Genomic DNA, 12,161 nt, shown 5'->3' on the forward strand with positions numbered 1-12,161 from the left:
CTAACACAAAGTGTTCTGTGGAAAACGGGTTTGGATGATACATTAGTACAAACGTCAGCGACCAATCACTTAAACTGGGGGAGCTGCCATGGGATCAGCACAGCAGCCCACCGATTTCTAGTCTAGGAGAGGTAACCCTCGAGCAGCAGCCACGGCACTCCTTTCAGCGCCAGTTTGGTATATGTATGTAACTCATGGATTTCTTTCTAGAAAAAAGAAACGTAAAGCCATCCACCTCACACAGAAGCTGAAGGAACACTGATTTGGAACAGCACTTTGAGCAGTTTCAATCAAAGTTCAAACACCTAAGTCCTCAAATGTAGTGTGGAGCCTGTCATGAGCTTGTGGAGGGTACTGCAGAATTTCACCAGCAAACTGTAAACCTTTCAAAACCCTCCACAGGGCTGCATGCAAAGACTATAAAGTTCAGAAAAGCCAGCAAAAATTCCTAAGCAATAGCATAATGAAATCTATGCTTAGGTTCACAGGTATTCACTGAATAATGCTGTCTGGTATCACTCTACCGCATATTATTTTGACATGTTCATAAATACATATTCACACAGCACACAACTTATTTTTACCAGAAGCCATCAACATCAGGAATCTAACAGTATTCAGAAATGGACTCTAAGAATAAATGTGAGATGATAGGCATCCCACATTCAAGATGATACTGATCCTGGAACTGAGCACTATTCAGAAGGAGACTGTACTATAGCAATGCCTCCCGCCACACACACTTTTAAGTCAAGCCCATAGCTCAGGAGACTCAGGTAAGTAAGCATCAGGCTAGAGGGTCATTTCAGACTTCTTTGTTGTTTGCTGATGCTGTTTATGTATAAAATACTCAAAACATTCACTAGGACAGCTGTTGGAACACAAACTTTACAAGTTTCTGAAGTCCAAAATAAAAGACCTAACTAGCAAGCATGGGCACGGTCTCTGTTTCAGTTCCACAGGAGAAGCTGAGAGATACACACCCCAGACCATCCTGCAAACTGGTGATAATGGGATTCTCTGAGAAGCAGTTTCTGTTCCAGACCTTGCTCCAACACAAACAGAAAAGGAGTCTGCAACTGGACAGGTTTCACACCCAGGTGAGTGTTGCCACCGTTGCCGTTTGAAGTATAAGCATCTGGGCAGAAACACTTCTTTTTCCCTGAATGTCACATTAGCCCTAATCATTGAATCTGGTGGAAAATACTCAAGTGAATTTGTAGTCTGTAACAGTCTGGCATCAAGCAAGCAAACAGAACCCCTGCACAAACTAGCTGTCCCCCAAATTAGCCACAGATATAGACTGGCTACTTATATCAGCAACAAGTATGTCCAAAATTATCATAATTATGCATAATAACACTTGAAGAGGCTATTAAACATTATTTGGGTTTTAAATCAATTCCAAACTACAAAGCATCGGATTTTCCTTGAACGTGGGATGCAAATTACCTCACATTTGTTCTTACAATTCCCTCTGAAGCACCTGGTATTAGTCATTGTCACAGACCCCAGGTTTAATTTAGCACAGCCATTCCAACATTCAGTCCTCCAGGCCATAAAACTGAAAGCGTATCAGCTGCATTATGAAATTCTGTCCTATAACAATAACGTTAAAGCTAGTGATAGGCTTTCTGTACACACTACAATAAGCAAACCACTCATGAGTCTAACAAGTGCATTCCCAGTTTCATGTTCTTGTCCAAATTCAGACTGAAATTTATTAAATGAATCACTGCTACCCTGGTCTGCGTGCAGACATATCATGATCTCCCCTTCTAAGATTTTGATCTTAACAGTCCAAGAGAAACTGTTTGAGCAACTATGCAAATCATTCTCAAATACTGTCAAATCAAATACAGCCTTTATACCCCCCCAGAAAGTTGTATTTTACGGAAATGTAATGTGTCATTTGTTTATTTATTTTACCATAATGACATGCTAACAGGAGATTAATACAGACTGGGAGAAACATAAACAAACTAAGTAGTCCACTTTTGAAACAGAAAATTTCATTTTAAAAGCCCTAAAAGATTAGCAGTGGTAAAATTTAAAATCTCAAATATAAAATCTAGAGTTCAGTGAGCCTGCAAGAAGAGGTTTATATCTGTCAAGTATATTTAAGACTCACATAGGCATTACGGGACTAAATAAAATAATAAAAAACAACAACAAAAATAACCCCCATACATTTGATTTCTTGCTGAGTGGAAGCTCATTACAATTAATACAAGCCAATGAGCATAACTGTCAGGTGTTCCCATCATTATAAAATGGCAGATGCTATCTGGAAAAGCAAGTTAAATTATTTATCAAATTATTCCAAATACCAAATTCGGTGCAGCTAGCCATTCAAACAGCTTCTAATAAATTATTTGATGGCTGTAATGGAAAGCATGAGTTATTCAGAAGCATTTGCTATTAAACAGCATCATACTAATGTTTTGAAATTCTACCCAGACACGTCCAGAAGTGACATACTATGAATCATATTATAAATATATTATCCTGCTTTTGAAATATTATCAGCAACATCCAAGAATTTATGCCAATTAAGAAACCAGTAATTTTGGCAGTCATGTGTCACGATGGAGAACACGCAGATTTTTATTCTGCACAGCCTAAAAATGTTTTTTTTTTCCTGCTGAACGAAAAAAGTTGCCCGCATAATTTACCACATCAACAGCATCATAAATATCAGCCAAGGCTTCTCCAGAGCATTAAACAATGCCTGTATAGTACAAAGGCAACTTCCCAGTAATGACAGGTTGTACTGTATTGTTCAAGGCACATCCCTTCCCAAGGAAAATCTATTTCAAGATTAAAGCCAAAAAGCATTCCTTCTATTAAAATGAGTAGACTCTTTGTCATTCCAAGAGACTATATGACACTGTTAATGGTGAAAGGATGCCAGCAAAAGTTGGGAGCAAACTATCTGAAATTCAGGTTAAGGAACACAAGGCCAATGGACAAACAGAGATGCGTAAATTATTTGAGACATTTATTTGACTAAAAAAAGAAAACAACAAACAGCCTTCATAACGTGTCCATGCATTTTAAATTAATACGCTAATCTGCTATTAACCACATTCAAATAAATAGGAAATGTTAAGCAAATGCTTGGGAAGAATAAACTTCCAATTTATGAGAATAAAATCTAGCAATTATACTTAGAACGATGTCATGAAACAATCAGCCCTTTGGTCCAAAACACTAGCATGGTTTCTACTAGCTTCTAGAACTACAGATGCACATGACTAGGATCACCCATGGATGGGTGTGAGGTGCACAGTGGCAGGACAAGAGGAAGCACAAACAAACTGCAACACAGGAAATTGCCATTAGATTATGGAAGACAAATAAATTCACCACAAAGGTGACTGTGGACTCTCCATCCTTGGAGATGCTCAAAACTCACCTGGACAAGGTCTGAGCAACCTTATCCAACTGGACCTGCTCTGAGCATGGGGGCAGGACTAGATGACATCCAGAGGTCCTTTCCAATCTAAAATACTCTACGATTCAATGCTTTTTCTTAAAATCCCTTTCCCTGTTGGAGATACAATTTTCCTTTTTCATTCACACAAGTCTCCCATATATTCGTAGTGGTTTTAAAATAAAAATCAGCCATCATGACCAGATCATTGATACAAATGATATAATTTGGCACAGTAAGATTATTTTACGGTAGTTCTGTCACTAGAACCAGCTGAGATACAGTAACTAAAACAAAAGCACAAGGTTAATTTAAAAAATAATAAACAGCACTGATTCCTGTCGCCCGTTATCACTCCCTCAACCTGCATCGCCCGCATGTTGCAGGTGTTCCCGAGCAAAGTGACAGGCTGGAAAACGACGGCTCAAAAAAAAAAAAAAAAGGTTGAGTCACCCCCTAAAAAGTAGTGCCTGAATCAGGTGTGTGCGTACATCAGACCTCGCATCGCACGCTGAAGACACGCTGCGGAGGACAAAGCCACGAGGACTTCACGTCCTTGAGGACTTCACGTCCTTAAGGACTTCACGTGCTTAAGAGGTGACCTCAGTGAAGATACCGTAAAAGCATCCAGCGCGTACCTGTGGATATTAACCCACCCACAGCTGCTTATACCACTGAAACAATTTTTTTTTTTTTTTTCTCTAAAAAACGGTTTTAAAAGAAAAACCACCACGAGGCCTCCGGAACCAGTTTCTTTTCCTCCCACTCCTTAAATAAGGACTGAGCTATTTTTAAGAGGCATTGAGATAGGAGGCACATCTAAAAATAAGTTTGCTTGGTGCTCAGCGGGACAGTCTCTCCACACGACGGTCACTGACAGGGGCACCGGCCCCGGTCCCTCTCCCCGACGCGGGGCCGCCTCAGGCGGCCCCGCGTCGGGGAGAGGAACCGGGGCCGCAGGTGGGGCGGCGGCTTTGTCTCCGATCGGGCGCTGAACGAAGGCGGCGGCAGGGTGGGCGACCGCCTGTTGGCAACCGGTCTCTGTGGAGGAGGCGAAGGGGGGCGGGCGGGCGGCTGAGGGGAAGAGGGACACCCCCCCACCACCACCACCTCACCGGCATCCCCAAAACTTTCCTCCGGGCCGCGAGGGAAGAGGCGCCGCCGCAAGCCCCCGCAGCGGAGCCGGGGATCGCCCGGTGTCCCCGCCTCTCCTCCTTCACCGGGGCGCGGCCGAGCGCCGCCTCCCCGCTCCAGCCGCCCGCCATCCGCCCGGGGACGGCGCCGCGCCTCAGCCGCCCGCTCCCCTCCCCACGCCCGCCGCCGCCCGCTCCCTCCCCTCACTCACCCGCGCCCGGCGAGCGCAGCCACCGGCGCCTCCTTCCCTCGCTCCCTCCCTCCTGTCAAGCTCAGCCCGGCCTCCCTCCGCCCGACCCCTCCTTCGCGATCGGCAGCCGCCGCCGCAACCGGCCGGGCCCTCCCTCAGCGGCGCCTGGCGCCGCCCCGCTCTCACCTGGGTCCTGCCGCCGCCGCGGGCGCAGCGAAGGCGGAGGCGGCTCCGCGCCGAGTCCGACTCGGCGGCGAAATCGCGCCGGCCCGCCCGGAGGTCCCTGCGTGGGGCGGGGCGGGCGGCTCCTCCCCGCCGGGCCGCCCCGGGAGGCGAGGGGGGCGGTGGGCTAGGCGCAGGGCGTGAGGCGGGCATGGCGGGCGCGGCGGCTCTTTCCTCGCCTCAGGGACAGACGGAGCGTGGCGGCAGGAAAGCCGGGCGGTCCCGGGAGAGCCCGCCGGCGCCGCGCCGCTCTGTGGGGCGGGCAGGAGGCCGCCGCCGGGGCAGGCCGCGGCCGCGGGGCTGCGGAGCCCGGCTGCCGGCGCTGGAAGCGGCCGCAGGCGGGGCGAGGCGGCCGGAGAGGCTTCCCTCCGCGGCGGCGAGGGCTTGGAGACGGCCTCGGCCGCTGCCTTACGCGACCCCAGCGCCGCTCTTCGCGGGGGCGGGCAGCAGCGTCCCGGGGCGGGTGACCCCGCTCGGGGGGGCGGGTGCTCGGTGTGCGAAACGGGGAGATGGAGAGAATCGGAGGGCCGAACCCGGGGTTTTCAGGGAAACGTGCAGTCCTGGTAGTACCTGACAGCAAGGAGGTCGTCAGCTGACACCCTAGTTGGGGTGCGGCTCCAAAATGAGTCGGAAGGGCCAGGTGAAATCACAAAGCAGAGAAAGGAGAAGCTGCGGTGAGTGCTCTGCTCTGTGTTCGGAAAGGAGCAGGACGGTGGTTTCGCTGCATCCCGGTGATGTCCCTGAGCCAGGGACAGAGCTCTGTCAGCTGCTCCGTGTGTGCCAGCAAGGTGGTAAAAGATGGGGTTTTAAGCCTGCGGTGTCAGGTAACTTGCCAGGTGACAGTATGCGTGAAAGGGGTCAACCAGGAAAGACTCAGACCCATTCATGTTGGTTGAGATAATTTTTCAAAATACTGAGGAATACCGCTAGGAATACAGACAAGTTGTGAGAAGGTTGTTCTTATAAGGGTGAATGTGTTGGCTTGGGAAATAAAAAGTTTGTCAGCTGTAAGATACTAAGGTTTAGTCTAGTCTACCCTTGATTGGTTTCGAGTGGACTTGGTAGTGTAGGTTAATGGTTGGGCTGGATGATCTTAAAGGTCTTTTCCAACCTAAACGATTCTATGATTCTAAGATAATATACCAACTTCTACTCAGCTTTAGGAAAATAGGCTCGTAAAAGCAGCTTGGTGTCTTTTTCCTATGAGAAACACACTGTTCCTTAAACAGCACAGCTGATGAGGCCTGGTTTCCTCGGGAGGGGTGTTCTTTCTCCCCATATCCTTCCACTGAGCCTTCCGCATCTCTCCCTCCTGCCAAAGTCACCTGTAGTTTTTTCCTCCTGCGTGTGTGGTGAGCTGGCATCCATGTGCGGAGCCGCCGGTCAAGAAACGTGTCATTAATCTTTCCAAATTAATGAGACGCTCAACTAAAACTATGAAATGAGTGGCAACGTTAAATTAGTGGAGAGACTAATTGGGGTGTCGCTTCTACTTCTCTCTGAATTCTTATGAAATTTCAAAGAATATAGTGTCTTTGAGACTTCTATCCCAATTTTCCACCTGACCTGTCAAACTGGCAAAGGCTTCAAAATTTGTTAGACGCATGCGCTGACAGACAAAAGGACAGAATAACAAAATAATCACATAAGCCCCACATCGTTTAGGATTGCTTCCAGGCTAAAACTGGACCATATATGAGTCATGTTAGTTTGTCATCCATTATAAACCATATGCTATATTACAGTTAGACACTTCTGTGGCAACAAAATTATTGTGTGACATAAAACATATATTCATATAACTCATAAAAATTAGTTTTGAAATTAAAACTCTTGAATCTCAGAGAGTTATGAATGGGAATTCTTTATCAAACAAGGATGTCGCTAACTGTCACAGGCTGATGAAAAAATAGGTATTGTTGTCTATACATCATCCATACACCATCTGTGCTGTGTATTACTGCCAGGCAGCACAGACCCATTAGGGGAGAGTGGGTTAATAGACCTCCGCCTGCCTTTTAGTGCTGCTCAGCATTCTGCAATGCAAGCTTTTAAATATTTTGGGTTGATGTCAGAGTGTTCAGAGTGAGGGGGTAAGAGACAGTGTTTTCTACACCGTCAGCTAATTCAGTGCGTCAGCCTTCCCTAAAATCTTTGACATTCTGTAGGAAAACTGCGTGATAAATACTTACACCTGAGAACCAGTATTCCCCGTACTGTGGGTTTGCGTTTTCTGTTCCCTTTTCCCGATTAAACAGCTTTATGGTGTTCCTCATTGCATCCCTCTACTCTGCACAGGAAGTCAAATGTTTGTTTTGGTCTGGAGCCATCTCATCTCCCCAGACCTGTGTCTTGGGGATTATTTTATGAGAAAAATCAGCATCTTCATTTTAGACTTTTACCTTTATAACAATTAATTAATGAAGATCAGATTAATGAAGATAAGGTATAATTAGCAGCAATGGAAAGGTATTCTGAGGAGATACGGGAAAAGCATCGTCATTACCTCTAGCACCTATGATGTCTTTTCAAGCTGTGCTGTCCTGTAGGTTGAGACTAAGCTCTTGGAAGGCATCCTGGAATTTTGTAGGGGTGTAAGGTTGTGTGAGAACCCCAAATAAATCTCTACACGTACAACTTTCAAAAGCCACTGGGATCCAAGAATTTAGAGGTTATGCACACAATATTCATCTCCGAGAGTGAGTAGTGTGGGCAAGAAGTTAAATCTTGGCTGATTCCCTCGAGTGCACTAACCAAGGCAGCTGAGCTACTACAGGACTGATGGTGATTGTGCATGCTGGGACAAAATTTCTACCCTTTAGGGAAAGAAAGAGGAGCAGAGGGGAACTTGTGACTTAGAAAGGATTGGGTGAGCCCCCTTGCCCTCAAGGCAGCTAGATTTGTAATTACATGTAACTATGATTGCTCTTAAAGCCACAGGTTAGAATAAATCTGTTTTTCTAATGTTTGTAGAAATCAGTTTTGAGAACTGGTGGCTTCCTGTAGAAGACAACTCTATCCCACCTGTCCTTTGAGCATGGAAGGAGGGGGCTATGCCAACGTAATGTCTTATTTATCTCTTACTCTGTGAAATACTTGACTTTATTAAAAAGAGACTAAAACCCATTGTGTCCTATGTCCCTGTGTCCCATATTTGACAAATACTAGAAGTAGACACAAGTAAGGAGTTGACTATCAAGTTGCAGTGTGTTAGACAGTGACTGGAAAAGGGCCAGCATTAACTGTGTGTCACTCAAGTGCTCCCCCCCGCCCAGAGATTTTCATACCAAGAAAGTTTTAAAAGATTTCAGAAGGGTATAGCTGGATGTTCATGAGTTTATCTCTTTTTTGTGTGTTAGAATTATTTCAGGTGGGGTTAGGATGATCTTGTTTCAGGTATTGTTATTTTCATTTTTCACTTAATTAGGAGATCTCATTCCTCAAATGCAGATGGGCATCATCCAGGGTGTTTGGGGTTTGTTTTTTTTTTTTTTTGCTATCCTGCCCATAAAACACGATCAGCTCTCTTCATGAACACAAAAAATATGTTCTAATTAAAGAGTGAGAGGTGATTATTTTAGCATTTCAGCTCTCAGGTAATCTGTTCAGTAATTTGTTAAACTGTGGATCAAAACCTTGCTAGAACAAGCTGCTAGGAGGCAAGAGCAATCTAAGCTGAAGGAGAAAAAGTGAATTAACAGGAACATGATGTTGAAGGAGTGTGTAGTGATGAAGGACTATGAGGTGTTGGCATATACACTTCATGAAAGAGAGTGAGTGAAATTAAGGGAAAGACTGTTGAGCAGGAAGAGTCTGTTAGAAGTGAGGAAACGGGGCACTGAAACAAACTGAGCGGAACAGGGGGCTGGTTTGGAAAGAGATTGGAATGATAGGGAGGATGAAGGGAGGCAGGTGGGCTGAGAAAAGGAGTGTACGGGAGAAGAAAAGGAATAAAAATGTGTTGAAGGAGAAACAATGAGGGAAGGTAAAGGAAAAGGTATTATGGGGGGTTACTGGGGAAAAGTATTGGGTGGCTGAACGTGGGGACCAGGACAAAAGGATGTGAAGTGGAAAGCTGAAGGACATTGTAAAGGTTACAAGCTGTTGTGGAGAAAATATTGAGCTGGCATCTCTGCAAGAAAGCTCACTGCATGGAAGAGGAAGGGAATGGAGTATCTGAACTCTTTTGGCCTTATTTTCTATTATTTATCTAATGACAGTGGCAGCTCTTCATAGTAGTAAGTAATGATACTTAAGTCCCTTGCAAGCAAATTAGAATACCTGTGTTCTTACAAGGATACTGAAGGTTGAATTTCCAGCCTGAAATGATTACTCACAAGGTGTGCATGCTGGCTGAAGGGCTGGGAGCTGGGCTGTCATTTAATAAAGTGGCCTGCATGCTTTTATAGATCACACAATTTGTCTGGAAGCTCTCTGTAAAGCTCAGTATATTTTAGAGTAGGAAGTTGGGGTTTTTTTAACATTTTATCTCTGTGTTTTTTGGCTTTAAAAATGCCTATTTGGATGACTTAACGGATATTCAGAAGCCACACATAACAGAAATTTTATAGCACAACTTTTAATGGGAAGGAATTTTGTACACTGACAAAAAGAGAGTGATATGCTATGGCAGTTTGGGTTCCTTTGGTTTCTTTGTTTCTCAGTTTCCAAGGAAACAAGGAAACATGCTTGAAATGAATGTCTGGAAAATCATTCAGAGTTACAACTGATAATTTATCAGTTTGATGAAATGAATAACAAACAGTTTTCCTAGTGTGGGCATTTTGGTATACCTAAGAGCAGAATAGTGTTACAGTGTCTTTTGGAAGATAGAGCAACTCTCACAGCCGTTAACATGGCTTGAAGTCCCCAACTTTTCTCCTTCTTCCCACTTCTTCAGTAATGGCCTACTGACAATGAAGGACAAGGGAAACCTTCAGAAAATTTCAAAATTATCAAATTAACATGATTTTATATGATGACAGGGAGAAGGCATTAAGCACCTTTCTGCTTGACTCTTCCCTGCTTTTTCAAAGTATATAGAGTACAGTTGCTCTTGAGCTGTTGCATTACATTTACTTACACTTTGGTAACACTCAAAGGTCAACTCTTTTTGCTCAGTTGTGACAAGTGCTGTCAAATATGTGATTTTGCAAACTCCTTTTCCTATGTTAACAAATGCTACATTAGCAGACAAAGAAGTTGTTATTGCTAAGAGCTGACACTTTCTCTCCTGACATTGAGAACTATTTTTAAGTAAAGTGTAAATATCTAAAATTACATCATTTTATATGAGGCAGAGCTTGCCCATTTCTTTTAATTTAGGACAATCCAAGAAAATCCTGTTTCCATTCACTGAAGGTCAGGATCCGTGGAAATGCACGGAAATTACATTCTAAAATACAGTCTCAGTTATTTCCAGTGACAGGAAGAGATCTTACCTTTTAAAAATTTGCATTTCCTTTGCAGAGTCTTTAGTCCAGAAATGTCTTATTCCAACAATGAGATTTCAGGCAGGACTTTGACAACTATGATTTGTCAGATTTGTGAACCGACCTCTGCCCATTTCTGTTAGTTGGGCTAAATGTGGGCAGATTGAATGGGAGGTGATGGTGGAGCTGACTTTGGCATCTGTCAAAAGTGAGGAGGGGGGTATGTTTGATGACATCAAAACACCACCTGCAAAACATGCCACATGGAGATTCATCTTTTGGGGAATAATGGAGGAAATGCATTTTGATAACAGTGGTCATCATTTCATAGAGGGAGGCACCATCATGAGGTACTCGCATTCACCATCCTTCAGATACCTAAATGCTCTTCAGATGCCTTCCACAAACTCTGCTTGCTATGCACTTGCATCTAATTATACTGTTTTTTCTGGCAAGGGAACCAAAAGGTAGAAATTGATTGCCAAAGTCTAAATAAATAAAACTGTAATTGTTTGTCCCTTCTAAAGGACTCAAGCATGCAATGCAGTTCTCTGTGGCTTCTTGCCTTTTTTTGTCATTTTTACCAGTGCAAAGGGGGTGCAAAAAGGTGATGTTTTATGACACTTTGCACAAGCAACTTCTCTAATAGCATGATTTGATTCAGAGCAGTTGTGAATAGGGTCATAGCTGATTGGGAAATAAGCCTTAATGAAGTAATTATAGTCGTTTAACAGGAACTACAATACTAGACCAAGCACTGAAATTATATTCCCCATGTTAGAACATTTCATGAAGCATAAGGAAGATGTTACTTGCTAAATATGTACTACACCAGCTTCATCTGTCTGCTGCTTCCCTGATCTGCACTGGTGAATAACATGTGCCTTGAACAAGACATACGGGAATCTAACTTTAGTCTGCTTGCTTGGGTCTATGTGTAGCGGCATCACCAAGATAATGACACACAAATACAGTGTGTTTTTACTTGTTAAGATCTTGGAGACAACAGAGACCCTAATTTTAGAACTAAGACTTCTCATGCTCACCTGGAGACTCTGTCAAGAGTGGCAATAAGCCCAGTGTGTGTTAACACGTGGGCTCTTTGAAACTCATAGAAGCAGCCGCTATCTCTGTTATTACGTCTCGTATCAAATGTTCTGCTGTCTCAGTAGTGTGAGGGCTGGCTGGATATTACTGCATAATGAGTCAAATAGCAAATAAGAGACCTCTCACATTTCACAGCATATACTGCTTGGTGTTCATAGGTGTTACATCCGTGGAAACTGAGTTTCTCCAAAGTAGGAGGTGAGATCTTTTTTTAATTAGTGATCTTAGTAGGAAATATAGGACTGAGATGACATGCTGAGGTATGGGCGACTTGAGGAAGAGTGGCTGAGAAGGTAACTGTGTGTGTGTGCTGCTCATGTAAAACTAGTTCCCTTTGCTGCCTAAAACATCATCGCATTTCTAGAAACTCTAGAAAGGAAATAGATATAATTAGCCCCCTCTTTCATGTCTGTGCTTATAATCCAGGTGACTTAAGCAACTGTCCCATTGCTTACAGTTTTTTCTGTTTATTATGAATGATGAAACTGTTTTGCCAATATACTAAATAGTGAAGCAATAAGCAAGAGAGGCTTTTCACCTCAGGGCAAAACACCTACCCCAATAAATAAGTTGGACAAACAGGCGGAAGTTGGAAAAGTAGCATAAAGCGGGCAGACTTCAGTCCTGGACCCCGATTTCT

This window comes from Pelecanus crispus, chromosome 1 (genome assembly GCF_030463565.1).
Source record: "Pelecanus crispus isolate bPelCri1 chromosome 1, bPelCri1.pri, whole genome shotgun sequence".
In the NCBI taxonomy this organism is placed as follows: domain Eukaryota; kingdom Metazoa; phylum Chordata; class Aves; order Pelecaniformes; family Pelecanidae; genus Pelecanus; species Pelecanus crispus.